This window comes from Bufo gargarizans, chromosome 9, assembly GCF_014858855.1.
Source record: "Bufo gargarizans isolate SCDJY-AF-19 chromosome 9, ASM1485885v1, whole genome shotgun sequence".
Lineage (NCBI taxonomy): Eukaryota > Metazoa > Chordata > Amphibia > Anura > Bufonidae > Bufo > Bufo gargarizans.
In genome coordinates this window covers 125,912,083-125,924,376 of record NC_058088.1, presented here as the reverse complement: position 1 = coordinate 125,924,376, position 12,294 = coordinate 125,912,083, and positions in this window count along the sequence as shown.

The window sequence follows — 12,294 nt, the reverse complement described above, 5'->3', positions numbered from 1 at the left end:
TGGCAAAAGGGAGAAGGCAGGCCACACCAATGAGCACCCCTTATGGAAATCTCCCTTGCCAAGAGGTAGGTAATCTGCAATATGACGCTTTTTTGATGAAGGTGAGGACGACAAAAGAATTGTAGTTTGAATCCTGTGCCATACAAAAATGAGCAGGGGTGTGAATACTAGCAACCTCATCACCACCAGCATGATCTGCCACATGGCATTAAAGCACCGTAATAGGTGGGCCGAACGCCTGGGTCCACAATCTGTGTCTGTGAGTCACACCAATCCCTCCTCTTCCACTGTGTTATGTGCTGGCCAAACCCCTGTCCATGACACAGGCCCGGATGCCACTTTCCCTGCACCTGGACCTTCACAAGCACCATCAGCAACTACATCCACTTCTGTGTCCTAGCGCAGCGTACATATGTCCTTTCCCCAGACATTTGAATGCAAGTGAAAATTCCCAGCCACCCACCCACAGGCCATAGCACTAAATGCACAGCTTTCCAAATTATGGGCCCTGGAAATGTTGCCATTTAGGCTTGTGGACACTGAGGCCTTCCGCAGCCTGATTTTGGCAGCTTTCCTGCATTCGGAAGTCTCCAGCCGCCACTATTTTTCAAGGTGTAACGTGCCCGTCTTACACCAACATGTGTCCTGTTACATCACACGTGCCCTGACCAACACAGTTACTAGGAAGGTCCACTTAACCACAGACACATGGACAAGTGCATTCAGACAGGGACGCTACACTCCCCACTTCTCCTCCTCCACTTCCACCTCCGAAATATCCACGTGCAGCACCAGTCAGTCATCAGTCAGTAGCTTGAAGCAGTGTAGCACTGCAGTGGGGAAGCAGCAACAGGCTGTGCTAAAGCTGATATGCTTAGGGGGACAAACAGCACACCGCCACAGAGTTATGCCAGGGATAAGAGACCAGACTGAGCTGTGTCTCTCGCCGCTCAACCTAGAAACAGGCATAGTTGTGTGTGATAATGGTCGTAACTTGGTGGCAGCTTTGGAGCTCGGCAAGCTCACACACATCCCATGCCTAGCCCATGTCTTAAACTTAGTGGTTCAGCGGTCTCTCAAAACCTACCCCAATTTGCCTGAGCTACTGGTGAAGGTGTGCTGCATGTGTGCACATTTCCGCAAGTCCCCGACAGCTTTAACCGGTCTGTCAACTCTGCAGCAGCGCTTGAAATTGACAGGTCACCAGCTGTTGTGAGATGTGAGCATGCACTGGAACTTCACGTTCCACATGTTAGCCAGGCTTTGTGAGCAGCAGAGGGCAGTAGTGGAATATCAGCTGCAACATGGTCGTCGCCTTTCCAGTCAGCTTCCGCTATTCAAAAGCGAGGAGTGGGCATGGATGTCTGACCTCTGTGAGGTTTTAGGAAACTTTGCGGAATCAACACAGATGGTGAGCAGCAATAACTCTATCAGCGTAACTATCCCACTTGTGTCTACTCAAAACGATCGCTGCACACAATTAAGGACAACATTTTCCATGTACAAGAGGTGGAAATGGGACAAGACATTACAAAGGGTGATAGCCAGATCACCCTCAGTTTGTCTTCTCAGCGCGAATTGGACCATGAAGAGGAGGAGGAGGAGCAGGAGACAGTTGCCTCTGCTACAGAGGGTAGTAACCATGGAAGTTTAATTCTATCTGTTCAGCGTGGGTGGGCAGGAGAGGAGGAAGATAATGAGGAGATTGAGAGTCATCCTCCTGATGACGACAGCTAAGTCTTGCCTATTGGTACTCTGGCACACATGGCAGCCTTTCCCGCGACCTGCACTTTATTTGCATTTTAGACAACACGGATTACTGGTTGTTCACCCTTCTCGACCCCCGCTACAAAGAGAACTTCCCATCTCTCATATTTCTGGTGGAGAGGACGGTGCAATACCAGAAGATCTTTGTTGAAACATGGCTCCAAATATTTCCATCTGACAACACTGGAGGCAGAGTACGTAGTTCCTTGGCCGACCGAGAAGGGGAGACAAGGGGAACACACAGCAGTTCCAACAGAGGCAGGGCAACACTCTCCAATGCCTGGGACAGTTTCATGACACCCCGCCAGCACACTTACCCTGATGCGTGGTCTAGTGTCACAAGGAGGGAAACATTTTGGAAGATGGTAAAGGAGTACATAGCAGACCGTGTCAGTGTCCTTAATGATTCCTCAGTGCCTTACAACTACTGGGTGTCCAAGCTGAACACGTGGCACGAACTGACGCTCTAAGCCTTGGAGGTGCTGGCCTGTGCTGCCGCCAGCATTTTGTCAGAACGGGTATTTAGTGCTACTGATGGCATTATAACAGATAAGTGTATCCGCTTGTCAGCTGAAAATGCTGACAGGTTGAATCCTATAAAAATGAACAAGGCCTGGATTGACCATGACTTCTCGACTCCACCAAAGGAAAGCTGATGAACATAAAGGCACTTTAAATGTGTTGTTTATAATGTACTGAATACAATGTATTCCCATGCACCCCTTTCACCACAAACAAGGGTATATGGTTCAATCTTCCTTTTCTCATCCTCCTCCTCTCTCCCATCATATAAACATGCTTATTTTCCGCATATAATGCCCTAGCATACATGCCCTTAGCATATAATGTTTAACAGGGTAAACTAACAAGCAAGCCCTCGCATATAATATTGTACAGGGTCAGCTCACCAGCAGGCCTTCACCTAAAATATTTTACAGGGTCAGTTCACCTGAAGGCCCTCACATATAATTTTTTACAGGGTCAGCTCACCAGCAGGCCCTCACATATAATGTTTTACAGGGTCAACTCACCAGCAGGCCTTCACCTACAATCTTTTATAAGGTCATTTCGCCTAAAGGCCATTGCATATAATTTTTTAGAGGGTCAACTCACCAGCAGGCCCTCGCATATGTTTTACAGGGTCAGATCACCAGCAGGCCCGCACTTAAAATCTTTTACAGGGTCAGCTCACCAGCAGGCCTGCACCTAAAATCCTTTACCTGTAGGCCCGACCCTATAATATTTTATAGGGTTAGCTCACCAGCAGGCCCTCGCATATAATTTTTTAGAGGGTCAGCTCACCAGCAGGCCCTTGCATATAATTTTTTAGAGGGTCAGTTAACCAGCAGGCCCTCACCTACAATCTTTTACAGGGTCAGCTCATCAGCAGGCCTTCACCTACAATCTTTTACAGGGTCAGTTCACCTGATGGCCCTCACAAATAATTTTTTAGTGGGTCATTAAACCAGCAGACCCTTGCATATAATGTTTTACAGGGTCAGCTCACCAGCAGGCCCTCGCATATCATTTTTTACAGGGTCAGATCTCCAGCAGGCCCGCACCTAAAATGTTTTACGGGGTCAGCTCACCAGCAGGCCCTCACCTAAAATCCTTTACAGGGTCAGCTCACCTGTAGAACCACACCTAAAATCTTTTATAGGGTCAGCTCAAAAGCAGGAACTCGCATATAATTTTTTAGAGGGTCAACACACTAGCAGGCCTTCACCTACAATCTTTTACAGGGTCAGCTCACCTCTAGGCCGTTGCATATGTTTTAGAGGGTCAGCTCACCTGCAGTCACTCACCTACTACCTTTTATAGGGTCAGCTCACCTGCAGGCCCTTGCATATAATTTTTTACAGGGTCAGGTCACCAGCAGGCCTGCACCTAAAATCTTTCACAGAGTCAGATCACCAGCAGGCCCTCGCATATAATTTTTTAGAGGGTCAGCTCACCAGCAGGCCTTTATCTTCAATCTTTTACAGGGTCAGCTCCCCAGCAGACCATTGCATATTATGTTTCACAAGGTCAACTGTCCAGCAGGCCTTCACCTACAATCTTTTAACCCCTTAGGGACCGGGCTCATTTTCACCTTAAGGACCAGGCCACTTTTTGCAAATCTGACCAGTGTCACTTTAAGTGTGAATAACTTTTAAACGCTTTTACTTATCCCAGCCATTCTGAGAATGTTTTTTTGTCACATATTGTACTTCATGACACTGGTAAAATGGAGTAAAAAAAAAATCATTTTTATTTATGAAAAAATAAAAATATTACCAGAAATTTAGAAAAATTAGCAAATCTGATTAATTAATATTTCTCTACTTTTATAATAGATAGTAATACCTGCAATAATAGTTATTAATTTACGTTCCCCATATGTCTATATCATGTTTGGATCATTTTGGGAATGACATTTTATTTTTTGGGGACGTTACAAGGCTTAGAAGGTTAGAAACAAATCTTGAAATTATTCAGAAATTTTCCAAAACCCACTTTTTAAGGACCAGTTCAGGTCTGAAGTCACTTTGTGAGGCTTACATAATAGAAACCACCCGAAAATGACCCTATTCTAGAAACTACACCCCTTAAGGTATTCAAAACTGATTTTAAAAACATCGTTAACCCTTTAGGTCTTCCACAGGAGTTAATGGCAAATGGAGATAAAATTTCATAATTTCAATTTTTTGGGCAAATTTTCAATTTTTATACATTTTTTTCCAGTATCAAAGCAAGTGTTAACAGCTAAACAAAACTCAATATTTATCGCCCCGATTCTGTAGTTTGCAGAAACTCCCCATATGTGGCCGTAAACTACTCTACGGGCACACGGCAGAGTGTAGAGGGAAAGGTGCGCCGTGTGGTTTTTGGAAGGCAGATTTTGCTGGACCTGTTATTTACACCATGTCCTATTTGAAACCCCCCTGATGCACTCCTAGAGTAGAAACTCCATAAAAGTGACCCCGGCTAAGAAACTACACCCCTCATAGTATTCAAAACTGATTTTACAAACATCATTAACCCTTTAGGTGTTCCACAAGAGTTATTGGTAAATGGAGATTAAATTTATGAATTTCAATTTTTGGGCTAATTTTCCATTTTATTCCATTTTTCCAGGCACAAAGCATAGTGCAAAAACATAGTTTCTGAGATGGGGTCACTTTTATGGAGTTTCTACTCTGGGGGAGCATCAGGGGTTCTTTAAATGGGACATGGTGCCAAAAAAAGGCCATCAAAATCTGCCTTCCAGAAACCATACGGCCTTTTCCTTCTGCGCCCTGCTGTTTGGTCCTACAGCAGTTTACAACCACATATGGGGTGTTTCTGTAAACTGCAGAATCAGGGTAATAAATCTTAAGTTTTGTTTGGTTGTTAACCCTTGCTTTGTTACTGGAAAAAACGGTTTAAAAATAGCTGTTTTGGCACTGTTTTTATTTTATTTTTTTGACCATGTTCATCTGTGGGGTTAGGTCATGGGGTATTTTTATAGAGCAGATTCTTACGGACGCGGTGATACCTAATATGTCTACTTTTTTAAATTTTATTTAGGTTTTACACTATATTATACTTTTATAATAATACTAAAATGTTTGTTTAATTTTTTTTATCTCTATAGTCTAAGTGTCAGGTTTTGTTTTGATTTTAGATGATTATCTTGGGTTGGGGCTCGTTTTATGCATGATAAGAGGACGGTTTTATTGGCACTATTTTGATTGCTTGCTATTACACTATTTGTTATGTAAGGTGACAAAATACCTTTTTTTGCACCGTTTATTTTTATTTTTTTTACCGTGTTCATCTGAGGGGTTAGGTCACGGGGTATTTTTATAGAGCAGATTCTTACGGACGTGGCGATACCTAAAATGTCAACTTTTTTTATTTTAGTTTTACACAATAATATTTTTGAAAAAATAACATTTTTTGACTTAGTGCCTCAAGTTTGAGAACCATAGTTTATTTTTTCAGATTCTAAATGGAATTAAAGTACTCCTTGGAAGTGTGGTACTCCCTGAAGCAACCAATAATGCAGAGGCCCGGATGATCGGGGCACGTGTCACACTGAGTGGTGGTGTCCTTCCGTATCCCCTTCCTGTGACACACTCTGCACCTTTTTTGGGTCTGTCCCTTCTTTCCAGTATGGTGGACCACACCTGTAAAGTGTTGGCCAGGGACGATCTGGGTGCCTCCAGTTCTCGAGGTACTCCGGCCTGCTCTTTCCCGGTCAGAAAAGATTAGGGCCTTGAGGACTGCCTCATAGAACTGGAGGAATATCCCTATGTTGCCAGTGCTCCGGGACTAGATCCAAGTAGATCGCAACTTTTTTGTACCATGCCCAGGTTTTGCTCACGGCATTATATGGCTTGAGGACTTGATCAGAGAGATCAACTCCTTCCATATACCGATTGTAGTCGACGATACAATCGGCTTGAGGACCGTTGCCACGGTACCTCGCACAGGAAGAGGGGTGATGCCGTTACCGTGAATTGTGGACAGTACAAGTACATCCCTCTTGTCCTTATATCTGATTAGCAACAGGTTTCCACTGGTAAGGGCACGGGTCTCACCCCTGGGGATAGGTACCTGGAGAGGGTAGGTAGGGAGGCCGCATTGATTTTTCTGCACGGTCCCAACAAGCAGACGTGGATCTGGCAGTGAGGGACTGGAACAAGGGGATACTAGTATAAAAGTTATCCATGTACAGGTGGCAACCCTTATCTAGCAGTGGGTGCATAAGGTCCCACACAAGTTTCCCGCTAACACCCAGAGTGGGGGGACATTCTGGGGGTTCAATACGGGAATCTCGCCTCTCGTACACATGAAACTTGTAAGTGTACCCTGAGGTACTCTCACAAAGTTTGTACAGCTTCACGCCGTACTTCGCCTGCTGGAACATACTGGCGGAAAATGATTCTCCCCTTGAAAGCAATGAGAGACTCATCAACCGTGACCTCCCTTCAAGGTACATAGGCCTCCAAAAATGTGGCCCTAAAGTGATCGATGACCGGCTTGATTTTTCCAGACACCTTGTTCCGATCACCACCCGCCATACGGCAGTAATCAGAACTACACATGATGTACCGGTTACTTAAGTACCGGGATGTCATGTGTCCCCAAGAGGTTAAAGGGTCAGCTCACCTGAAGGCTCTCGCATATAATTTTTTAGATGGTCAGATCACCAGCAGGCCCTCCCCTACAATGTTTTACAGGGTCAGCTCACCTGCAGGCCCACACCTAAAATCTTTTACAGGGTCAGCTCACCTACAGGCCTGCATCTAATATATTTTACAGGGTCATCTCACCTGCAGGCCTGCACATAATATCTTTTACAGGGTCAGCTCACCTGCAGACCCTCATCTAATTATACCTAATCGGTAATTTGCACACCTGTTGCCTTTTTTGGATGTGGTAGCTATAGCCATTTCTCAGGCTCCCTCTCTGGAATCGAACCATGATTCCCCATCACCTGTGGTCACAATGGTTTGCGCTGAAAATAACATTGAAAGTTGATAGGCAAACATCTGAATGGATTGTCGCCATCACGGGAACATACGATCGGCCCCAGCTTATCTAGAGTCACCAAAGCAACAGCAGGCCCTCGCCCATAATGTTTTAGATGGTCAGATCAACAGGCTCTTGCTCCAAATGTTTTTGAGGGTCACCAGCAGGCCATCAGTCATAATTTTTCAAGGCTGTGTATGATGCCCTCTATGTGTAACAAAGGGTGTATTGGAGTGTCTCTTCCTTGCAATTTTTGGCAGCACTTGCACTTTATATACAAGTATAAATACAGGAACAAATGTTTGCTAACAATTTTTGGTTTGGTGCGTATTATTGTTAGTCTATAAAAGTAGTGTACTACTCGGACAACATCATTCCCAGCAGCGACCTGGGAGTCCATGCATCCAGACATCCTCCCAATGCTGTTCCCGAACCATTTTGGTGGTGTTTATATCAATTTCTGGCCTTTTCTTATGAACCAGGCACCCTCCCCTCTTCAGAGCAGTGGGTGCCTGGTTTAATGCTCAGGCTCTCCTATTGACTTCCATTATACTCAGGTGTTCGGTAGAGCACCCGAGCATCCCAATGTGTTCGGCCAGAGCACCCAAGCACTTTGGTACTCGATCAACACTAATTAGTATATCTCCTATGCTGAGAAATAAACCTACATATCTCCTATACAATCTTTTGGAAAAAGGAAAGTGTGCAAGACCAAAAATAAGTAACACAAGCAATGTGCAAATAGGTTGTAAACCATAGACCTGTTTAAAACTTAGTAACCATGTGTCTTTCTCAAGCCACCCTGACTCATGTGGTTGGTCTGTTGGTGATATTTGTGGGTTAGATAGCATCTCTGAGTGTTGCCACCTAGCCTACCTTTATCAAATAGTGAGAAAAGAAATTAAACATTATGTGGTGCACAGTGAGAGTGCAAAAACTGTGCTAAAAACTTGGCAGATAAGGACATGCACTAGTGTCTTTAAAGACGTTTCGTTCAAGTGGATCTTGGATTTCTTCCATCTTGAGGGACTAGAACAGTTCAGAAGGAAAGGTGTAGGGTAAAAAATATACATAAACCTCTCAAATGTATGTATACTAATGCCAGAAGCCTGACTAATAAAACTGGTGAACTGGAATTAGTGATGTGTGAGGAGGACTATGACATAGTGGGAATAACTGAGACATGGCTGGATGATAGCTATGACTGGGCAGTTAATGTACAGGGTTGCAGTCTGTTTAGAAAGGATTGTCAAAACCGGAGAGGGGGTGGGGTCTGCCTTTATGTAAAGTCCGGTCTAAAGCCCACACTCCGTGAAGATATAAGTGAGGGACATGAACATATGGAGTCACTGTGGGTAGAGATACAAGGCGTGAAAAACAACAATGATAAATTACTAATAGGAGTTTACTATAAACCACCTAATATGCCAGAGTCCACAGATAATCTACTACTAAATGAGATTGACAAGGCAGCAAATCATAATGAGGTGGTTATTATGGGGGACTTCAACTACCCAGATATAGACTGGGAAACTGAAACTTGTATATCTCATAAAGGAAACAGGTTCTTGGCAAAAATAAAAGACAATTACCTCTCCCAACTGGTTCAGGACCCGACTAGAGGGACGGCCATGCTGGACTTAGTATTAACCAATAGGCCTGACAGAACAACAGACGTGCAGGTTGGGGGACACCTGGGAAATAGTGACCACAAAGTAATAACCTTCCAATTATCATTCAAAAGAGTGTTTCTAAAGGGAGGAACAAAAATACCAAACTTCAAAAAAGCTAAATTTAGCCAACTAAGAGAGGCCATAGGCCTAACTAAATGGGATAAAGTCCTCACAAATGAAAATACAGCCACAAAATGGGATATCTTTAAAAGCATCCTAAAATCTCATTGTGAGAGGTACATACCGTATGGGAATAAAAGGTTAAGGAACAAAAAGAAACCAATGTGGATAAACAGAACTGTAAAGAAAGCAATAAATGACTAAAAGAAAGCATATGAAACACTAAAACAGGAAGGTAGCACGGAAGCACTGAAAAACTATAAGGAAAAAAATAGAACATGTAAAAAACAAATTAAAGCGTCCAAACTAGAGACCGAGAGATTAAATGCCAAAGAGAGTAAAACTAACCCTAAAATATTCTTCAATTATATAAATGTTAAAGTATAAATCTGAAGGTGTCGGCCCTTTAAAGAGTAATGAGGGGGGAGTCGCAGAGAGCGATGAGGAGAAAGCAAAGCTGTTAAATATTTTTTTCTCCAATGTATTTCCTCACTGAGGAAAATAAACTGTCAGATGAAATGCAGAATGTAAAAATAAATTCCCCATTAAAAGTGTCCTGTCTGACCCAGGAAGAAGTACAACAGCGACTTAAAAAGATTAAAATAGACAAATCGCCAGGACCGGATGGCATACACCCCCGTATCCAAAGGAAATTAAGTAATGTCATAGCCAGACCCTTATTTCTGATATTTGCAGATTCTTTATTGACAGGGAATGTCCCACAAGATTGGTGCATGACAAATGTGGTGCCAATATTCAAAAAGGGTTCAAAAACAGAGCCTGGAAACTATAGGCCAGTAAGTTCAACATCTGTTGTGGGTAAACTGTTTGAAGGTTTTCTGAGAGATGCTATGTTAGAGCATCTTAACGGAAATAAGCAAATAACGCCATATGAGCATGGCTTCGTGAGGGATCGGTCATGTCAAACTAATTTAATCAGTTTCTATGAGGAGGTAAGTTCTAGACTTGACAGCGGCGATATCGTATATCTGGACTTCTCCAAAGCATTTCACACTGTACCACATAAAAGGTTAGTATATAAAATGAGAATGCTCGGACTGGGAGTGTAATGACCGGCAACACGCACAGGGAGGAAAACAGGGAAAGCCCTGCCCAAGGGAGAGGGAAAGGTGGTGACCCCTAACTCTCCTTGCGGCTGGCACCTGACTGCCCTGACGTCCCTAGACGGGTTCCTCACCCGTGCGGCGATCACGTGCCTAAACCCTGGCTTTCCCTGAAATGAACCCTAGATAATGAACGGGCCGGTGGGATCGCTAGTCCTCACCACTGACACTAAGAGGGAAACACCAGGGAGAGGACAGACAAACACAGACAAACACAAACACCCAGGTGGACGACAACAATTGTCCACAAAGGTCCAACTGGGATCCGGAGGGTAGCGTTCTGGATCAACTACCAGAGAATGCAGCAACACAGCTCCAGTGGGTCAGAATAGATGTCCAGGCAGGAAGCTCTATATCTGGCAACCAGAGAAGTGTGAGAGGGGAATATAAGGAGGATTGGGAGTGCTGGACAAGGAACAGCTGAGAGAAGGAGCTACGGATCCCTGAGTGAGCCAAAAGGGTTTGCAAAGCAAACCCAGAAAGCTACAATAAGGAAACATCCCTATCTTACATAGAGCGTGCAGCCAACCGCTGCGACCTTCTGACCCCGGGTACAACGGAGTCAGGCGTGGCTCTTGACACCCTCGTGACAGGGAGAAAACGTCTGTAAGTGGGTAAGTAACTGGCTCAATGATAGAAAACAGAGGGTGGTTATTAACGGTACATACTCAGATTGGGTCACTGTCACTAGTGGAGTATCTCAGGGGTCTGTATTGGGCCCTATTCTCTTCAATATATTTATTAATGATCTTGTAGAAGGCTTGCATAGTAAAATATCAATTTTTGCAGATGACACTAAACTGTGTAAAGTAATTAACACTGAATAGGACAGTATACTACTACAGAGGGATCTGGATAGACTGGAGGCTTGGGCAGAGAAGTGGCAGATGAGGTTTAACACTGACAAATGTAAAGTTATGCACATGGGAAGAAATAATGCAAGTCACCCATACATACTAAATGGTAAAACACTCAGTAACACTGACATGGAAAAGGATCTAGGAATTTTAATAAACAGCTAACTAAGCTGCAAAAACCAGTGTCAGGCAACTGCTGCCAAGGCCAATAAGATAATGGGTTGCATCAAAAGGGGCATAGATGCCCGTGATGAGAACATAGTCCTACCACTTTACAAATCACTAGTCAGACAACACATGGAGTACTGTGTACAGTTCTGGGCTCCTGTAAACAAGGCAGACATAGCAGAGCTGGAGAGGGTCCAGAGGAGGGCAACTAAAGTAATAACTGGAATGGGGCAACTACAGTACCCTGAAAGATTATCAAAATTAGGGTTATTCACTTTAGAAAAAAGACGACTAAGAGGAGATCTAATTAATATGTATAAATATATCAGGGGACAGTACATCTATCCCATCATCTATTCATTCCCAGGACTGTGACTGTGATGAGGGGACATCCTCTGCGTCTGGAGGAAAGAAGGTTTGTACACAAACATAGAAAAGGATTCTTTACGGTAAGAGCAGTGAGACTATGGAACTCTCTGCCTGAGGAGGTGGTGATGGTGAGTACAATAAAGGAATTCAAGAGGGGCCTGGATGTATTTCTGGAGCGTAATAATATTACAGGCTATAGCTACTAGAGAGGGGTCATGATCCAGGGAGTTATTCTGATTGCCTGATGGGAGTCGGGAAGGAATTTTGGCTTCTACCTCACATTTTTTTTTTTTTTGCCTTCCTCTGGATCAACTTGCAGGATGACTTGCAGAAGGAATAGCGCCATCCTGGTCGGTCCACTCTTGGTCCGTTTGAGGTGAGGTTTCATCTGTATTTTCATCATCCCCCGGTCTCTTTCAATTTGATTGTTTACTTCCATGCTAGGTTCTCCTTGCATGGCCGGGCGCCAACATCTATTTTTGTGTTTGGTTTTGTTATTTCTTCTGACCCACCTGTTTACCATATACACCTGGTTGGTCCGCGGGTAGGTTATTCACCATTCTTTACATACACATCCTGCTGGCCTCATACATTTTAGCATTTCAGACCCGAATGTCCCTCCCAGGGTGGCGTTCTTTCATCTCCCTGCTCCCTCTTTTTCTTGTTCCTCTGCATCTTTTATATGTAACAAATTTTACAGTTGTCATATTATAATAA